General features: G+C 36.9%; 1 long non-coding RNA gene across 2 annotated transcripts in view; it reads left to right on the top strand.

Moving 5' to 3' along the window:
• The window catches only part of LOC140512584 (uncharacterized), a 62,231-nt gene extending 51,781 nt beyond the window's left edge, over window positions 1-10,450 (top strand). Inside the window, exons 2-4 of one of the 2 annotated variants that reach the window (XR_011969846.1) lie at window positions 1,525-1,609; window positions 1,841-1,977; window positions 9,978-10,450. This is a non-coding gene — a long non-coding RNA (uncharacterized lncRNA). The remainder of the gene's footprint in view (window positions 1-1,524; window positions 1,610-1,840; window positions 1,978-9,977) is intronic. The other variant, XR_011969845.1, reaches the window with a different exon arrangement.
• The last annotated feature ends 9,259 nt before the right edge of the window (window positions 10,451-19,709 follow it).

Below are 19,709 nucleotides of genomic sequence, written 5' to 3'. Positions count from 1 at the left end.
TGGATTAAGGCAAACAGAGGTTAAATGACTTGCCCAGGGTCACATAGATAGTGAGTGTCTGGGGCTTCTGTGAACTCAGGTCCAGTGACTATATCCAGAGTCACCTAGCTGCCTCTCAGACCTCACTTAGATCCTCTTATTTACATTCAACTTCTATATCAAATACACTGGGTGGGTCACTTAACCTCTAAGTGCCTCAATTGCCTCCTTTTTGTGATGGGGATAATGAAAGCACTTATGTCCCAATGAGTTGTGACAATCAAATGAGATAATATTTTTGGAAAGTCATTTGCAAAGCTTAAATTGCCATATAAATGCTAGCTATTGTTATCATCTTATTTAATCTTTTCTATTGCCCAGCATAGTGCTCTGTATGAGAAATACTTAAATTCCTGTTGAATTGAATTGACATGAAAATATGATTCCAATCAACAGCATAAGTTGAAATGTCAAGGTTCCAATTCAGATTTTGCAAAAGGAATCTTGGTGCATGGAAAGCACTGGGTTTGGAGTCAGAGGAGCTGGATTAAAAACCTGATTCTGCCACCCAGTGTGACCTTGAACAAGTTATCCTCTGGGCCCTAGCTTCCTCATTTCTAAAATGAAGGGGCTGGGCTGGAAGGCTTTATAAAATTCTTTCAAGGTCCAAATCTATGTTTCTGTGATCCCACTAGGACCCCCAAATTTCCTTATCATGTGCCCTGGCATGATCCTCCATTACCAAGCACTCCAGAAATGTGAATAATAGGGGAAAAAAGCAAAATATTTGTGGATCTGTTTCTGCAGCTGTTATTGGGTTTTTTTTTTTGACAATGCCTGTAATCTTAAATTTTTTACTGCATTCACTTTAGGATTGCTGCCTTTCATGAAGAAGGATATAGCCTAAATATTAACTAAAACATCATTAATTTTGCTTTTAAATAGATTCATTTACAACTGACCATTACAGTAACCTGGCACAAATATCCCATATCCTTCTCTCCTGTTAGGTGATTGGCAGCATCCTTTCCCATTCAAAATTAGAGAAAATACCAAAGCACAGCAGTAATCTCACTTCTAGAGCCTTGTTGAAACTCTAGACACATATATTTGACAGATACAACAGAGATTAATGAGCCATGACCAGAAGTTTGATTTTTCTGTCAAGTGCTCCCATCCGTTTTTAATAAACAGAAGCACAACATAAACTCCAATGCCTGCTCTCTACTGTTTAAAACGGAGCAGGTTGCTCATGGTACTGTGTGTTGAGCTGAGTTATGATTCTGCACTCCTGACAAATGTTTTTATGAGACCCCTTAGTAGGCTGCTCTGGTGACTGGCTTTGCTCCCCAAGTTTTGTTTCTTTTTGTCTATTCAATGTGGACTTCTCAGCGTTTTACCAGTGGAAACTGTCAACTGTAATATCACATTTACAGATAAATGACTTCAACTGAGTGTCACGGGTGCATTATCTGCTGTGTAAAAATGCCAAAATACCCACTGTTTTTCTTTTTAAAGCATGCTGTGCTTTTTTTTTTCTTCCAGAATATAAGCCTCCTTCTTCCCCGGCAAGTGCCGCAAGTTGAGCCAAACTACAAAGAAACTTAAAAGAGCAGATGGCAAGAATCAGGTACTATCATGCAGTATCATCTGAATATCATGGCATTCTTTCCATATTTTGCCTTGACTGAATCTTGTTTCAAAGAAATGTCTCTCCTTGGGGGAATTTTTTTTTTTTTTGCTTTCTCCCATAGTCACTGTGGAAATAAATAAAGAGAAGAAATTTTTCATACCATTAAAATAATTATGAACAAAATAATTTATTTAATTCTTTTTTTTTTTTGACCTGCAAAACAAACAGCAATTGAAGATGATACATTTTTTTGCTCCTCTGTTCCCTGAAAATGAACCTGAGAAAAATGAGGCTGCCTTAATCCAGACTGGCCACAGGATGTCACTAGCACTCCATGAAAATCCTGCTCAAGGGGCATTTACCTGGTAATGCAAAACTTAATTCTTAAAGAAGAAAGGTCAGAGAACATACATACACTCACCCGGATCAATTCAAGTAAAAGCTAGTCTGGAGTAGAAGGCGCCCTTAGTTCCATAATGTAAAAGACAGCATCCCTTACACTGAACTTGTCCTTGAGAATGAGTTGCCGCCTACAAGAGAAGCTACCACTAAACTTAACAGCCCGGGGCTGCTATTTAATTGCCCTTGAAGAGAAGTCACCCTGAAGTAGAATTAGCAACCAATACCCAATCTTTTTTTTTTTTTTAATTTTCAGTCAAAGCTTTGTGTGCAAATAATGTGGTAACCAATGTTTAATAAAATTGTTCCAAGCTCAAGCCCCATTCCTGTGCTCATGTTCTCTGCTGATCCAGAAAACATTATTAAGAGTAAAATTAAAGAAGATGAAACTTAGAAAAAGGAAAGATTTAACTTTATTTCAAGAGAAGATGTTTTTAATGGAATGGTGTAAATAATTAGCCCGATTACATTATAGACTCATTGTAAAAATCTGCCCTTTATCTGAAGGCACTGCCAATTAAGAATAGGTTAGAATGACGACTCACCAAAAAACATTTTGGCAGAGGAGCGGAGGAACATTAGTATCTTGAGATGATGGAAGTGAAGCATAAATTTTCTACAATCATACATTTAAAGCTAGATAGGGTCTTAGAGGTCATTTAGTCCAACCTCTGATTTCATAGATAGGAAAGTCATTCAAAATACTACTATAATTTCATTTACATTTTTCTTTTCCCATCATAAGAAAAGTCTTTATTCTTTTATAATTAGTTATGCCATAAATTCATAGAGAAAGGTTCTAACAACTCAGACTCCTTTCCATTGATTCTCCCAAAGTGTGCTTTTCTGGGTGGAGTAGGCTGATGCTTCCTGTGAACCCAGAAACTTTTTAGCTTTCTTCTCACCTTCTTCCTTTGCAGACTTTAGGAGGTTATCTCTGCTCTTACATTGTTTTTGTGCTTTCTGTTGATAGCAATGCCCAGAGCATGTTGAATAATATTTAGACCCTTTCAGTCTTGCCATGGGAACAATTCTGGGGCCTTCCTTTCTGTATTGTACCTGTACTCATTTACAATATCACTCTTCTTATAGATTCACATAGACACAGTCAAGAAAACAAGTCCATATTTGCAAAAGAACCTAGAAAACACCCGGTGAATTCCTCTCTTATTTCAATTTGCCCTAGTCACTTTGGTAAATCACTGGAAGATCGTGGCAGTGGCCCAGAGGTTATCTACATTTTGTTTAAAAGTAAGAAAAAAATTAGTACCTTAAGGGGTTATAGAGGTTTTTACCTATTTTTCTATGAAATGATATTTTTAAAAAACTGTCAGGCAATTAGGGATTTTCTAGATCCAACTTTAAGTGTTAAGACATATGCCTTGATGTGAAGTACTCCTGGTGCCTGGGTGAGACTTGCCAACTTCCTTCTGAGCCAAGATCAAATTGAACCCATGAATGCTTGAGTTGGCTTAGGTTATCAAGGTTTTGCATCTATGATGTTTCGTTTTTATTTTAGAACTTAAATGATCCAGCCAAATCATATTCATTGAGTTCATAGTGTTACTGTTCATTTTTGATTGTGACATTCCACAGTTTTGTTTGATTTTCAACCGAGGTCTCTAGGGCCTTCTCTTTATTTCTACACAGCTATGGGATCCAGCTGCCTTTTAGTTCAGGACAAGGATATGTATGCGTGGCCAATCTTTCTAAGTCTGAATTTTATTTTCTCACTTCTCTCTGACCTCATCTGTTGTCCTTTGTCAGTTATTTCATTATCTCCTATGCACACACAATCAGGAGGAATGTTTTTTAATGTTTTCGAGAATCATCACTGATGTGATATGCTTTTAATTGCCATGTAATGGCTTTTCCCTTTTATTTTGGGTGTATGGCTGCATATGGGGTTCTTAACACTGACATTATGGGTCCCCCAGTTCTCTTAGGCTTGGTGGTGGACATACCAATCTGACCAGTTACTTCTAATCATGAGATTGGAGAAGAGATATTTAATCAATATTTAGTGGATGAGGGATATGTACAGAGCAGTCACTATGCCATTCTCATAGAATGCTGGGGTTGAATCATACCACCCTTCCTCCTCACTTTATGCCTGAGAGTGTAAATGACTTGCCCAAGGTCACACAGCGAGTTAGTGGTAGAGTAAGGACTAGAACTCATGTTTCCTAACTCTTAGACCAATGCTTTCTGCTACTCCCATGCTATGTCCTTGTGTAACCTTGGACAAACCATTTAACCTCTCTCTGGGAATCAGTTTCTACATCAATAAAATGAGAGAACCGGACTTGCTGGACTCCAAAGCCCTTCTATTCTATGATCCTAGACATAGATTTTTAAAGTTTGCAAAGCGCTTTATAAACGTTATTTTGTCTGAAACTCATAACAAGTCTGGGAGATAGGTATAAATACATAAACTGGTAGGTGATTATTTTCATTAACAAAGGATTTATGGTTTTACAAAAGAATTTTCCATAGGGGTTCTTTAAATAGTAAGGACTCCTTTAAGTATCAACTTCCAATCAACTCCAAAGTACACATACATTATTTAGGGCAAAAGTGAGATACACTTGGTATCAACCAGTACATGTGTCTTCAGAGAGAGAGAAAGAATAAAGTCAACCCAAGCCAAGGGAAATGAGGGAAGGCTTCAGAGTGATGGCAAATTTAGGACCAAACTATAGTTCTCCTTTTAACACTAGCATAGGAAGTCCAGAATAGTCAAAGCTATGTTATATCAAGGATCAGGGAAACTTGTCACGAGACTTATACTAAGAAGCCAGTTATATAAATTTGATACTGAAGTTTAACGAAAAAAACAAGACACCAATTGCCAACATTTTCACATATGTTCTTATTCAGCCATTTCAGTCATGTCAGACTCTTTGTGTCCCTACTTTGGGTTTTTTTTTGGCAAAGATATTAGAGTGGTTTGCCATTTCTTTCTCTAACTCATTTTTTTACAGATGAGGATACTGAGGCAAACAGGGTTAAATGACTTATCCAGGATCTCACAGTTAGTAAGTGTTTGAGGCTGAATTTGAACTCAATGAATCTTCCTGAATCTGAGCCCAGTGCACTACCTTAACTGTCCCATTTTCACATAAAGCCAAAGAAAATCACTCTTTCAACTTTGAAAATTGTATGCTGATATGCAACTAGATTTGTCCAAACTGGCCATAAGTTTCAAAACTTTAATTGGGCAGTTTTAAAGTAGTGGTGCAGGGGGTGCTTAGGAGTATTATTAGAGATGAATAGCTTTAATAATTTCAAGGTAATTTGTACATTGTGAATGAAAAAAGATGGGAACAGAACACCATCATCTTAATGGGGCGATAAAATATTTTAGCATATTCAATTAAAATAAGTATGGAAAGAGACCCATATAATTCTATCAAGTTTCCTTTAAAGAAGTTTTGATATACAAGTAAAGTATTAATAATTTATTCTAATTTTGAAAAGCATTTTACTTTTTAAATATTTTATGTTCTGAAAAAACATTTTTAATGGCTTAGGAAAAATTCTTAGGATGATTAGTCATTCAGTTCAACATTTTAATATCATGAGTGGTGGTATTCAAAATACCTTATTATATCCCAGAGGGAATGTTGTGTGTGTGTATAAAATTTATGCTTCTTCTCCTTTATCCTAATAAGAAGAAAGTAAACACAGTTCAGTGTATAAATAGTTTTCATCTTTTATTGGATTACCTCGTTCTTTCCTTCATTTAATTAATCCATCAATTTATGTTATATGCCGTATCTTAAAAATGCATTTCTGTTCATAGGCTTGCTAGTATCCAAGAACAGCCCCTGTAATTTAGGTATAAGATTAAGTGGCTGAAGGTGGTTATGTACACATCTTATTCTGGTGATACTCTTAATTCTTCATGCAGGGAAAGTGAGTTTGATTTTCCTGTTAATGGTTTCTACCTGTTTTGAGCCTCCCTAATGTACTACTTCTTGTTCTTGATTTGCTTGTAGTTCCTTACTAGCAGAAAACACTCAATTTATCTTATAAATCAAAAAAGCACAATGCAATGACTTCCCTGGATTCTTAAGTCCTCTTTGCAGGTGCCTGACTTCAGTTGTGTAGTATACTCAGACCTAAACAACCTGCTTGGTTTCTATACCATTTTTAATCCCAAAATCCAGTGCTCTTTGGAAGCTTTTCCTTTTTCTCTCCTCTTTGTGTTGTTTCCCACATTTCTTCTTATTTTTGGCCCTTACTACCAGGGAATCTTTCTGACACTTTCCCCAACAAGAGAAGAATGGGGATTGGAGGGGGGAGGAGTGGAGGGGTAGAGGGAGGAAAGCGTTAGTGGGAAGGGATGGCTACCTTTGATGCCATTTCCAGTGTGATTCTTTGACTAATGAGCAGGGGATACTAATGAACAGCAAGGCTGGATTTCTCCTTTTCCAGAGACTGAGCACATTACCCTCTTGGTCTCCACTAGCCTAAGGGTAACAAGCCTTTTCCCCAAACATATGACTTCTGGCTCACAGTGCAGCCCGCAGTCTTGGTGCCAGTGGCCGTGAATAACCTTGCTTTTTTGTGTATTTATTATTGGAAATGTCTCCATCTCCCGGTTCTTTCCACTTCCCATTTCCATTCCCCCCACTTCTCTGCCCCGTGTGATGCTTCTCGAAATGTTATTCATTCTCTCTCTCTCTCTCTCTCTCTCTCTCTCTCTCTCTCTCTCTCTCTCTCTCTCTCTCTCTCTCTCTCTCTCTCTCTCTTCTCCCACCCCTATCCCCTTTCTCTCACTTTCTCTCTCTCCTCTTTCCAGTTCTGGAAGCATTTTGTTTCTGTAATGCTTTCTGAAACTGGTGCTGAGTCCAGATCCTTGGGGGCTTTAAAGTTGAATTAATTATTAAACAGGAAGGGAGCTGTGCTTTCAGCAGGTGCCAAGAAACTATACTTAAACTGCAACCTGGCACTGTTTTTCCCACCCTTGTGCTGTGGTTTGCTGAAGGCAACTGGAGATTTTTATTCTAGTTTTAATCAAGCATTTCTGTAAGTTTTCAGGCAGTTAAGATTTGGCAGCAAAGGACTGGGAAGTCAGTCTTCATCACCTCCTGACCATTTTGGCAGGATCTTTTTTCCCCCATCTCAATCAAGAGAGGTGCTTTCTCAAATCATGAATCAGTCTGAAATTGCCCACTCCCCAACATCCTTCAGAACAACTGAAGTTGTCTTTGAGCAATAGAGAGCAGCAAATTGATAACTGGATCCATCAGGGTCTCCTTTCTCTCAAATACTTTTTAAACAATTAGTTAATCAGGTCCTGTCTACTGTTAATACTGATCCACAAACTGGCATTTCAGAAGCATGCAACAATTTATTTTATTTTATTTTTTAAAATCTATATTATTTCAGTTTTAGGACAAAGATGACCAAGTAAGTATTGGTATTAGCACTGGGGCAGGCCAATGAAGAAGGACTAAAGAAATTTCTCTGTTTCATAAGATAGATCATAAGTGTTTTTCAGAATTCTATTAGCTCATTCAGATTTATAGGTTAGCCTCTCTTTCCATGAGTTCCATTGACATTATTCATGGGGATTCTCTCAGTGACACATGGAGACAACAAACCCTGTCTTTTTGAAGGGAAAAGATTCAGCTTTAGTTTCTAGGTAACAATATATTGTTTCTCAACTAAACTGAGAAACTGCTACCCTGCCCCCATGCTGCGTTATCAACTTGAATTTTAGTTGACTCCTGGCTAAGGAAGCCAGACCATATTGTAGCAATGCATTTCCCAGTCTCATATGACTGGTTTTCCACAGGAAGCTTAGTAGGAAGTGTGCTGAGCTTCATTAAGTCTCATCCTGTTGCCGAAACAGTGGTGGAGGCTGTCAGGCTTGTGGGATGGGAAGAGCTAGCTACGTGCAGCTGGTTACGTGGGCAGGAGCGTGAAAATTTCTTGAGAGAAAGAGAACAAAGATTTGGTTAAAAATTTGGATTCACACATATAAATTTGGATCTGAAAAGAAGTGAGTCCAACTGAAACAATTTTACCTCACTCTTCACAGTTGGGTTGTGACAAAGTCTGCATGTGAGAAACTTTCCAACACTGAGATGTAACATAGAGAACTGTCTTTAAAATATGTTTGGAAGCCTACATTACATACATATACATATACATATATACATATATATGTATATATATACATACACACATACACACATATATATGATATAATTATATACTTACATATATTCTTATACTCTGAAAAATATTTAATAAATTTGTTCTGTTGACACATTAGTAGTATAAAAATATTTTAAAGTAAAAATGTAAAGTTGGGAGGGGGAATTGAAGGAATTTAGATGTTAATTTTAAATGTCTTTTTTTCTGGGGAAAAGAAATACATATTCTTTCAGAAGATGAAGTATATTTTATGCTACTTAGATCATCTCAAGCTATTGAATGTGATCTCTTCCTCCTGTGATTAGTTACCATTAATGACCAACCAGAAACTAAATGGGTCAATTTACCCTTTAACACATTGAACTTCATATTTCAACAACACCTCAACATTTTCCCTCAATACCATCCCCCCCATTGACTTTTTGCTCAACACATTTATCTTTAACTTGTGTATGAATATCTGCTTGAGATTCCCACTCTCAGGATTTCTGTAGTGGTCAGATTATTTAGGATTTCTACAAAAACAATATTGGAATCATTACCTTTTTTACTTTAAAGCAGAGGTTCTTAACCTTTTTTGCATGTCATGAATCCCTCTGGCAGTCTGGTGATGCCTATGGACACCTTCTCAGAATAATGTTTGTAAATATAGGAAATAAAATACATGGGATAGTAAAGGAAACCAATTATGTTGAAATACAGCTGTCAAAATATTAAAAAAAAATTCACAGACCCCAGGTTAAGAATTTTTACTCTGAAATAGAAGCAAAAAATTCAAGATAGACTAAAAAATGACATATTTCTTATGTGCCAACTTTATTAAACACCAGCAACATGTACACCATTTTAATTTACTCCTTATTTTCTATTTTCTTTCCAGATAATGTTATTTTCTGGAGTGGATTTTAATTAGAATATTTAAGTGATAAGATTTTTTGTCTTTGACCTGATAATTAAGCAAAAGTTTCAAGTAATTATTATTTGGAAAAGAGTTGATTCAAACTCCCACACACGTAGAAGTAGACCCAATTTGCAACAGTAATAGTAGATATTTAAATGATTGCTTTGTCTTTAACAACCTTTCCGCAGTGGGTAGTTCCTCTTTGGTTTACTTAGTGGGGACCATTTAAAAAAATATCTCCATTTAATTAAAAATAAGACTAACCAGCAATTTTTATGTGCCCTAGAGAGAGAGGGAGGAAAAAAAGTGACATTTATAAAAAGAATACCAGAGTGCACACACACATTCAACCTTACACCACTCATGCAATCTTATCTTCTATGGCAACAACAAAAAATCAGCTCTTTCTCCACGTCACACTAGACTGTCCTACCCTCCTTTATGTTTACCAAAATGTGATATTGGAGAATGATCTGTTAAATTTCTGCTTAACTTGAATATGTTGCCAATATGTTCCCAAAAGATCACTTGGGTTATTAAGAATATTATTATGAGTATTTACACATCACCTTCAGAAAGGCTGTGATGTGTAGTTACCTAAAATTCACACCAATCTCTGCTAGTCTAAGGCATTGCTTCTTTACTCTGTGAAAAAGCTTGCATTCCTGGGTGAGTCTGCTCACATGTCTGCCATTTCTGCAGGTGTATGAGTTGCAGCCCTAGGCAAGACTATCCATGCTTTCCCCAAAGATCTCAGAGAGCTTCTGCAGCCCAGATGGTTCCAATTTGAGGCCTACACTCAGTGATGTAGCTGTATTGGGTTTCTTCCCTGAAACCAACAAACCCTGCTTTAGCATTTTGCTTGGATTAAAATATTTGTCCCTTTTTTCACAGGGCAGAAGAAGGACTCCTGAAGCCACTGAAGGAAGGAAATCATTACAGGGTTCTACAGAAGTAGGTCATGTGCTACAGCTGCTCATAGTTTAAGAGGAAGAAACATGGGACCTCAAACATGGAACATGACTCTTTCAAAATGCTTGAGAGCAGCCCAAGAAAAACATCCTCAGAGGCTTATTTAATAAACATTATCTATAATAGTCTCAATGTGTGCTCATGTTTCCTCAGGAGTTTGCACCTACTTCCCAGAGCTAACGAGATTCCAAAATAGAACACAGAATAATTTAATGAAGAGGATTTAATAGTTTGTGTTAAAGCTAATATGGTCCATTAGGAGCTGTCATTTTTATAAACAATGAAGATATGTTACCCTCTCCTTTGGTGTAAAGTCATTCCATGCAGGATCTGTAAACAGTCAGTAATGATCTGTAGAACATGCATGAAAGACAATTAAAGCTCTATTTGAAAAATCTGTTTCCCTTTCATATTTGGTTTCTTGCTGAATAAACTTATGAATATCATACATGTGTAGGTATATGCATATATTATAAAATTAACATGTGTATGTACATTCCATTTAAGAAAACAAAGCCTGGCCATCTTTCTTACACACATTTTTGGTTCTATGGCTCAAGTAGTGCCCAAAGATGATGATTAAAATTAACTATACTTTTTAAAGGAAAAATCATGATATTCCACAGCATATTAACAATAGTCACAGTTTTTGTGGAGATTTGTTTCTAAAAATGAAATCATATCTGCTAATATCACGAAAGAGGTATATATAATATCTGAAAGCTATGAAATAAAGACTTTTTGGTATAAGGTTATTCCCATTCTAAGATGTTTAATGTGTGTTCTATCAAAATAAGGATTAACATACAATAAGATGGGTACTTACAGGAGCACACAACCAACATATTTATGCCTTGTTGCTATTGGGCAGATTCTGTGTTCTGAGCATTTTAGAAATTGGTTGTGTTTAACTATACATACTGGAAAAAACAAAACCCCAATTCTATTTTATTTTACAAAAGAGATTATCTCCTTTACTTTTCTCTCTTCTCTTTTCTTAAGATATATGATTATTTTCTTTTTTGTTTCTGTTTTTAGTAGAATATAGATTTACCAAAGTTTTATAAAAATTTCTGTGAAACTCTAATGTTTCCATCTGCCTACAAGGGAGGGGCAGGAGGAGGAAAAAATGAGATTGGAATTATTGCAACTGTTCACATAACTTTGGAAATTTAAATCGGTAGCCTAAGGCACAATTTACTATCAATGAAAACTGGGAACAAATGAACAAGATTTAAAGTTGATTACAAATTCCTCATAACAAAGAAAAATCAAATAACTGATTGATAAGTATAACTGGGTTTAAGTTGTGTCCTTAAAAAAGCTTTTAAGCCTTTTTGTTTTTTAGATTGACTGGAGACTGGGCCTTCTTCACTAGGGGACTAACTTTCTCTGGCACTCAAGCATCTCACTCCATCCTTCTTGGTGGGGTTTCTCTTAGAGATGCTGTAAGACTTTTCTTTTTTTTTGAGTACCTATTACACAATGAGAGCATGAAAAAAAGGCCCATTGCTAGGAAATGGACTTGCTTCTGTGTAAACTGTGCTCTTAGCTGTGTTAAATGTGCTTAGAAACTTTAACCACGGATGCCAATAAATTCAGCTCTGTTAATTCAGTTTACGAAGCATGCATTAAAAACCTACTGTGTGCAAGGCATAGCAAACACGGATCATCCTTGGTTTATTAGTGATTTGCTCAAACTCTCAGCTGAATATTGCTGAAGACCCAAGTTGAAATGAATAAAAATCATGAGTGAAAAAAGTCCTTAAAGGCCTCCTTGTCTAGTGCATTTGCATGACAAAGATCGGAGAACAGGATGGCAGTTGCTGGATTGGGTAGATTTTGGCTCTGGTACGAGAGTACCAAAGCTGGAAGATCTTGCACAATAACTCCCAATATTGTTCTTTACCCAGCCTCTGAGCTGTTTTAGTCCCTGATTCAAACGGTGTGTGTGTGTGTGTGTGTGTGTGTGTGTGTGTGTGTGTGTGTGTAGAGACAGTGTGAGGGGGCTCTGATAACCAAGTAGTGTTCAATTCATTCGCATATGTTCCAAATGGTGCAGATAGGAAAAGAGGGTTCTGGTACAATTTAAAATGATTTAATTATCATCAGACAACAACTCAAAGATTATCCAGATGCTATTGATAAAATGTTAAAGTATGGCAAAAAAAAAAAAATGCCACAAAGGGCTCAGTGTCTCTGTAAACATGCATGATAGTCCCAAGGAGATAATAAAATCTAAGCATATCCTGAGAATCAGCTTATACTAAGAAAGGTCAAAGTGACGGAGGAAACCACGAACATCCAGGAAAGTTATCTTGCCTGATTTTTTCTTCCCCCTTGATCATTTCTGAGAGATTAGAGTTCATAGTAATTTTAACAGATACAATGAACAGAGAGGAAGTAAAGAAAGGATCTTTACACATATACTTCATATGATCGAAGCAAGAACTTAATGACCAGGTGAATCCCCAGCAGCACCAGGCTGCCTCACGTGAACCAAGTCCAACATAGGGCTTCTCAGGCACTTATCCTCCAAGGCAATAAGAAATGTTTCTCTTTCAAAGACTGGCACCCTTGTCTTCTCCTGCAGTGTCCTCTCTGGTTCATGCCTTACGCCCTTCCCCATCCCTCCAATCCTCATTAATTGCAAAATGCAGCCATTTCAAAAATAGGGTTTTGATACTGACCACAGGCTATATTAAAACAAATAATTATATATCATTATTCATTATAACCCAACTTAATTTAACATAACACCAGCCACCATCTCCAATTCCACATCTTATTTGATCCTCCCACCTCAGTCCCTTAACCTGATCTAATACTTAGTTTTTTTGGTTTCCAAAGAAGCAAACTCCAGGTATTGTGCTTCAAAAGTGCTTTGTCTATAGCCACCCTGAGCCATAACTTGTTTTTCAGTGCTATCCAACTCTTCATGACCCCATGTTGGGGTTTTCTTGGCAAAGATACTGGAGTGGTTTGCCATTTCCTTCTCATTTTACAGATGAGGAAATTGAGGCAAACAGCGTTAAGTGATTTGCCAAGGGTCACATAGCTAGTAAATGTCTGAGGCCACGTATAAACTCAGGAAGATAAGTCTTCCTGTCTGTAGGCCTGGTCCTTGATTCATTTTCCTATAGAGCCTAGCCATAATTCAATTTCCCTGGATTTTGCTCCAGTCACAGAAATAATCCCAGGCTTATCTTCACTCTAGAGCTTTTCTCAATCCTGGCTGAAGTTCCCTCTGCCCCTATGGCTTTCTTACCCTGAAAGATCTCTCAGACCATCTTCTCCTATTGGTGAGACACTTCCAGAACCTCCACTTTGAGGGAATGCCCAGGGCAACTATCCTTCATTCTTCTTTGGTCTCTATTTCTGACTCTCAGAACTTGGCCACCATGCCTCAGCTGCCTTCTTACCTCCAAGACTCCCTCTGTCCTTATCACTTCTTTTCACATTGGTGTGATCCTCCTGACATCTCCATTTTGAAGTTAGGCTCAGACTAGCCCTCTTTCACTCTTCATTCATCTCTGCACCTGACTGTCTGGACTTCTTTCTCTATCATGCCCCTCTATGCAGTTATTTTCAGTTATTTTTCTTGCGTTGCTTTCCTCGTTAAAACAAGTTGTTTGAGGGAAGGGGATATTTTTCTTTTTACTTATATTTGTATCTCCAGTGCTTAGTGCAATGCCTGGAATATAAGTGGTTAGTGGATGCTTATTGGCTTGACGAGATGACTGGGACTTTCTCCACAACACTGAAATATGGCAGGGCCCTTCAAGTATTTGTGTTCCAACAGGGAAAACAATTTAACTTAAAGCCTAGATAATAAAAATAATTAGTTAAAATAGGAAGCTACCAGATGACAAGTTTGTTTGAGAAGCTGGGAACTTCTCAGCCCATTCAAGTCTTTTTCTTTCTCTTGTTGTGCCCTACCGTCAGCGGGCCTCTAGCTTTCTCGTATTTTCCAAGATACATTTTTTTTAAGCTTTCACTTCACTTTTCAATCTCTACTTTTTTCCCATTCTTTCTTGTGGCTCATTGGTATTATAACAGCTGCTAAATTCATAACCCCTTCTCTGGGAACTTCCTAGTTCCTATCCTGTCATCAAATAAGCCAGGAAGTTCAGTCTGCAATTTTCTGATTTTATTGTCCTCTCAGAGTAAACATTAATGTACACATTAGCATGTATACATTATAATTACATCTCAATTAGTCTAGTTCCAGCCAGAAAGGGGATTACTCACACAAGTTTTGTAGAGGGGGTTTTCTCCAATGATAAAAGGATCAAACTTTGACGAGATGTCACTGCATTATTTCCTTTGTGGTACTGGTGTGCATCTTGTGAGTGTTCAGCAAAAGCTTCCTATTTCTCTAAACATTTTTATTCTCCTTATATAATTGATATCCTCCTTTGTGGTCCCCTCCATTACACCCCACAGATGGCTTTGGACATATCCTTGTTTCCTACTTCACTGGGGAGGAGAGACAATTTGTGAGTTCCTTCATCTTCCCTCATTTTCAACTATTTAGGCTAATGTTTCCACATGTGTTCTTAATCCCATTCTTTTCTACCTCCTTGATTTCTTAATACTTGATCTACATATAGCATTTTTAAATTTTTCCCTCTCCTCTGGCTTCTTTTCTAAATGTGTACATGTCTCCTCTATCTTGAAAACAAAACAAAGCACAAAATCTACACTTGATTTATTTCCTCCCTCTAGCTACCATTTTACTTTCTCTTTCTTTTTTTCACTGCCAAACTTCTCAAAAGATTAGCATCTATACTGGTTTCCTCCACTTGCTCACTACTCACTCATTCTTTGCCTAACCCACTATCATCTAGTTTTTGCTCGCACAACTCCACTGTAATCACACTCTTGAGTACTGTGAACCTCTAATCATCAAATTGAATGCCCTTTTTCCAGTTGACATTATTCATAGTCTCATGATAGTATTTGATACTTTGGGCTACTCTGTTTTCAATATTTTCTCTTCTCTTGCCTTCCATGACGCTACACTATTCTAAATGCTCACCTATATTTTCAACAGTGTTTCTTTCCTCTCCTCCCATAACTGAACATTTCCCAGGACTCAGTCCTGAAATCCCTTGCAGTTCACTTTCTCTCTGTGTCTCTCTGGTTTTTTCTCTCTCTGTATTTCCTTTCAGAAATAAATCTCACTCAATACTACCTCTGTCTAATAACTCCCAAATCTATATCCCTGGCAATAACCTCTCTCCAGAGTTCTTCATTTCCAACTGCCAGTTGGACAGTCCCACTTGGATGTAAAACCACTCTTTCAAATTCAACTGAATTCATTATCTTTTCCCTCAAACCAGCCATCACCATCCCCCACCTTCATTATTTTTTGTTGTGGGAATGGGTTGAATTTGAGCTTATCCTATGGAGCATATGTAATGCTGAACTTGTGCCATGGATACTTCCAGTGAGACATATTTTGGCCTCTTGATAAAGAAGCTTGAACAAGCAGAGGCTTGTGGTTGGTCCCCATGTGTACCACCCCCCCCCCATCCCAGAATTGGGGAAATGCATAAAAGAAGATGGACTACTGAGCCAGAAAGAGTAGCCCAGAGTAAATCATAAAAGAATGACTCCACCCTTTGGTTGTCTCTTCCTTTTTGCTGAAATTCTGAAGTCATGACTTCCCATGAAGGAGGGAATGTTTATCTCACTCTTCCCTTCTCCCCCCTACTTCAACAGGTTGTTGGCACATGGCAGCCTAAGCTTGATATTGGATCACATGGCCTTGGTTGCCTCTCCTGCTTTGCTTCGTTCCATGAGCACACTTTTAAGCAATTCTCGGAGGTGTTTGTTTCAGAAGAGTACTCAGTATGAGGAGTACCAGACTGAAAGCATTTGAGCCTCACAATGGATAGTAAGGATGTGGTACAGGGGAAAGAATGCTAGATTTGGAGTCAGAGATTTTAGGTCAGAATCTTGGCTCTGGTACTTGCTATCTTTGAGACATAATTTCTTCATTTGTAAAATGAAAGGTTTGAAATGAGATTATTTCTAAGGTACACACACATACACAGACTTCTACATACATATATGTGTGTATTCCAGCCATATATACACAAATATATGTGATAACTTTGGATATACTCATTTAGCATATACAGCCATCAGCTCGATTGAAAATCTGGTGCTTTATTTTACTCTAAACTAGAGTTAAAATATTTTTATTACAAAAGAATTATCTGATCTGCCTTCCTGTACTCAAGAAACTTAACTTAGACAGTTAGGCAAGGAGTCAGGTAGACCTGAATTAGAATCCTGCCTCAGGTACTTACTAGCTATGGAAACCTCTCTCAGTCTCAATTTTCCCTTTAGTGAATTGGGAGTAATAATATGGTTATTTTTATGGATCAAATCAGACAACATATGTAAAGCATTCTGTAAACCTTAAAACAATATATTAATGTTAACTATAACTATTCTTCACCAATAGCATTTTTTTACTGTGAAAACATAATTCATTTCCATATAACTTTTTGTAATATATAGTTTTTTCTTAGTTTACTTACAAATTTGGTATTTAATGGAATATTAATAATATAAATCAATCTCAGCTCTTAAAAATTCTTCCATTTTCACTGTATTGGAATTGTTTCTATTATCTAATTGGGTCATACATTCCCTAATTGTTCTTTAAGGGTGGAAAAGAAAAAGAAGACTTCACTCTTTCAAATTTTGTCTAGTAATATTTGATTGTTTATATCCGTGACAGAGGTATGCTGGAGTCTGACTGTAAAATTTTCAGGGAGAGCATTTATATTTTGGGAATATAAGCACATGCTACAAATCAAGGATTGGTTGTTTTGTTGATTGTCTAGACTTAAGAAAGTAATGGAAAAATGTTAATAATGCAGATTAAACATAAAAGTGTGTTTTGTGTGTTTTTTTTCAGAGAGCTGATTATCGAACATTTATCAGTACACTATTGGTCTATGGGAATGTATGGGGTGTTCAGGGAGAATTAGCTCATTTTATGTGAGGGCTTGCTTTTTTCACAGCTAATCATCCACTTTTGGTGTCTGCCCTCACCCACCTCTCACCCATGACTCCAAGAAGCTGTAACAAATGTAGCAGCCACACTTGGGTAAAACCAAAACCTTGGTGGACAGGTTAAACCATATTGGGGATAAACAATAGTCCTCAAATTTGTCAATGAGTTAGGGGAATGTCTGCCTCAAACACATGAAGACTACCTCCCAGAGGAATTGGTGATAAGAATAATTTGTTCCAACAGCCATGAAGGTGACCAAAGCATGTGCTATGGAGAGCTTAGAGCTTGGTCAACATGGAAGATGTGAAGGTCATCCACTGAATTCTGGGATATCTCCAGTTGCCCAGACTTTTGTCTTGGAACTGGACTTCCATGACTCTGGAAGAGAGATTGAGGCTGATGGTTTTGGGCAATTCTGCCTCACCTAGTGAGTCCAGACATCATCTCATGATGTCATTGATTCTTTTCAAAATGAAGGGCAAACTATATTGGTCTATGAGCAGTTTAAGAAGGACAGAAATAAGCCTTTATTAAGCATTTACAATATGCCAGAGACTGTGCTAAGCACTTTGCAAGTCATGTCTCATTTGATCCTCACAACAACCCCAAGAGATACATGCTACTATTATCATCTCGATTTTACAGTTGGTGAAACTGAGGTACAGGTTAGATGATTTGTCCAGGTTATTTAGTAGTAAATGTCTGAGAGTGGATTTGAACTCAAATCTTCATGACTCCTGGCCAAGTGTTCTATTCATGGAGTCACCTAGCTACCCCTTTGCTTGTACTATAGTGTGAACATTGGTCTTTCTGTTTTAGTAATACCATTTTTTTTTTTACTACAATATGTGTCAATATCTCCATAGTTTTCTAGATTCAAATGTTCAGTGATGACAAGTAGAGTGTTTTCTGTATAGGCTTTTTAAAACATCTATAAAATCTGATCATTGGCTTCTGGAGAACTATGGTTGGATGGTCTTCACCTTCTAAAATTTCTGCATTATTTAAAATCTGTCATGTTAGCATTACATTTCTAATGAACTTAGTTTTAAAAAGCTTAATTAAAAAATTAAAGTTTAATAAAAAATTAATTTCTAATTAACTTAATTTAAAATTTTTAAAAAAAAACTTAATTAAAAAAAAAAGCTTCAGTATTCTCTCTGCCTAAAGCTACAGGAAGATGTTTTATTTCTTCCATTAGGTAATCCTTTCAGTTAAAGTCATCATCAGAGAAAACTTGGGACTTGGTCTTTTTTAAAGGTTTTTTAAAAAATGTATTGCACTGAACAATGAGAATGCAATGGAAAAGGTAGAAAAAACTTAGTTCAAATCCAGCTCCAGCATTAACTAGCTGTGTGACCCAGCAGCGGTCATTTAATCTATTTGGTTTACCTTACAAGAACCCTGTGAAGTAGCTACTGCCTCAGCCCTAGTACTTTAAATCATGCATATGCAATTTAAATCTAGTGCAATTGATATACATATACAATGGCCTACAATTTGGTCTATTTAATCAGGCAATAATTATAAAGTGTTTCCTATTTATTTATTTTTCATTTCCAACATTCATTTTTATAAGATTTTGTAAATTTTCTCCCGCTCTTGCCCTTCACCCTTCCCTAAGATGGCATGCAATCTGATATAGGCTATATGTACAATCATATTAAAAATATTTTCCCGAGAGTCATGTTGTGAAGAAGAATTAGAACTGCAGGAAAAACCGTGAGAAAAAAAAGAGAGAAAATAATATGTTCTGATAAGCATTCAGACTCCATAGTTCTTTCTTTGGATGTGGATAGTATTTTCCATCATGAGTCTTTTGGAATTGTCTTAATTCATTGTGTTGCTAAGAAGAGTCTATCAAAGTTGGTCATCACACAGTGTTGTTATTACTGTATACAATGTTTTCCTGGTTCTTCTCACTTCACTCAGCTTCAGTTCACATAAATCTTTCCAGGTTTTTCTGAAGTTCGCTTACTCAGCATTTCTTATAGCACAATAATATTCCATTACATTCATTTACCACAACTTGTTCAGCCATTCCTCAATTGATGGACATTCTCCTCAATTTCCAATTCTTTGCCACCACAAAGAGCTGCTATAAATATTTTTGTACATGTGGGTCCTTTTCCCATTCATATGATCTCTTTGTGATACAACCCTAGAAGTGGTATTGCTGGGTAAGAGGTATGCACAATTTTACAGCCCTTGGAGCATAGTTCCAACTTGCTCTCCAGAATGGTTGGAATTCACAACTCCACCAGCAATGCATTAGTGTTCCAACTCTCCCTCATCTTCTCCAACATTTATCATTTCCCTATTTTGTATGTTAGCCAATCTAGTAGGTATGATGTTGTACCTCAGAGCTGTTTTGATTTGCATTTCTCTATTCAATAGTGATTTAGAGCATTTTTTCATATTACAATAGATAGCTTTAATTTCTTTCTCTGAAAACTTCCTGTTCAAATCCTTTGACCATTTATCAGTTGGGGAATACTTGTATTCTCATAAATTCAGCTTAGTTCTCTATATATTTTAGAAATGAAGCCTTTATCAGAGATACTGACTGTCAAAATTGTTCCCCAGCTTTTTGCTTCCCTTCTAATCTTGGTTGCATC

Source organism: Notamacropus eugenii, chromosome 6 (assembly GCF_028372415.1).
Source record: "Notamacropus eugenii isolate mMacEug1 chromosome 6, mMacEug1.pri_v2, whole genome shotgun sequence".
Classification (NCBI taxonomy): Eukaryota; Metazoa; Chordata; class Mammalia; order Diprotodontia; family Macropodidae; genus Notamacropus; species Notamacropus eugenii.
This window is presented reverse-complemented; position numbering and strand designations above follow the sequence as displayed.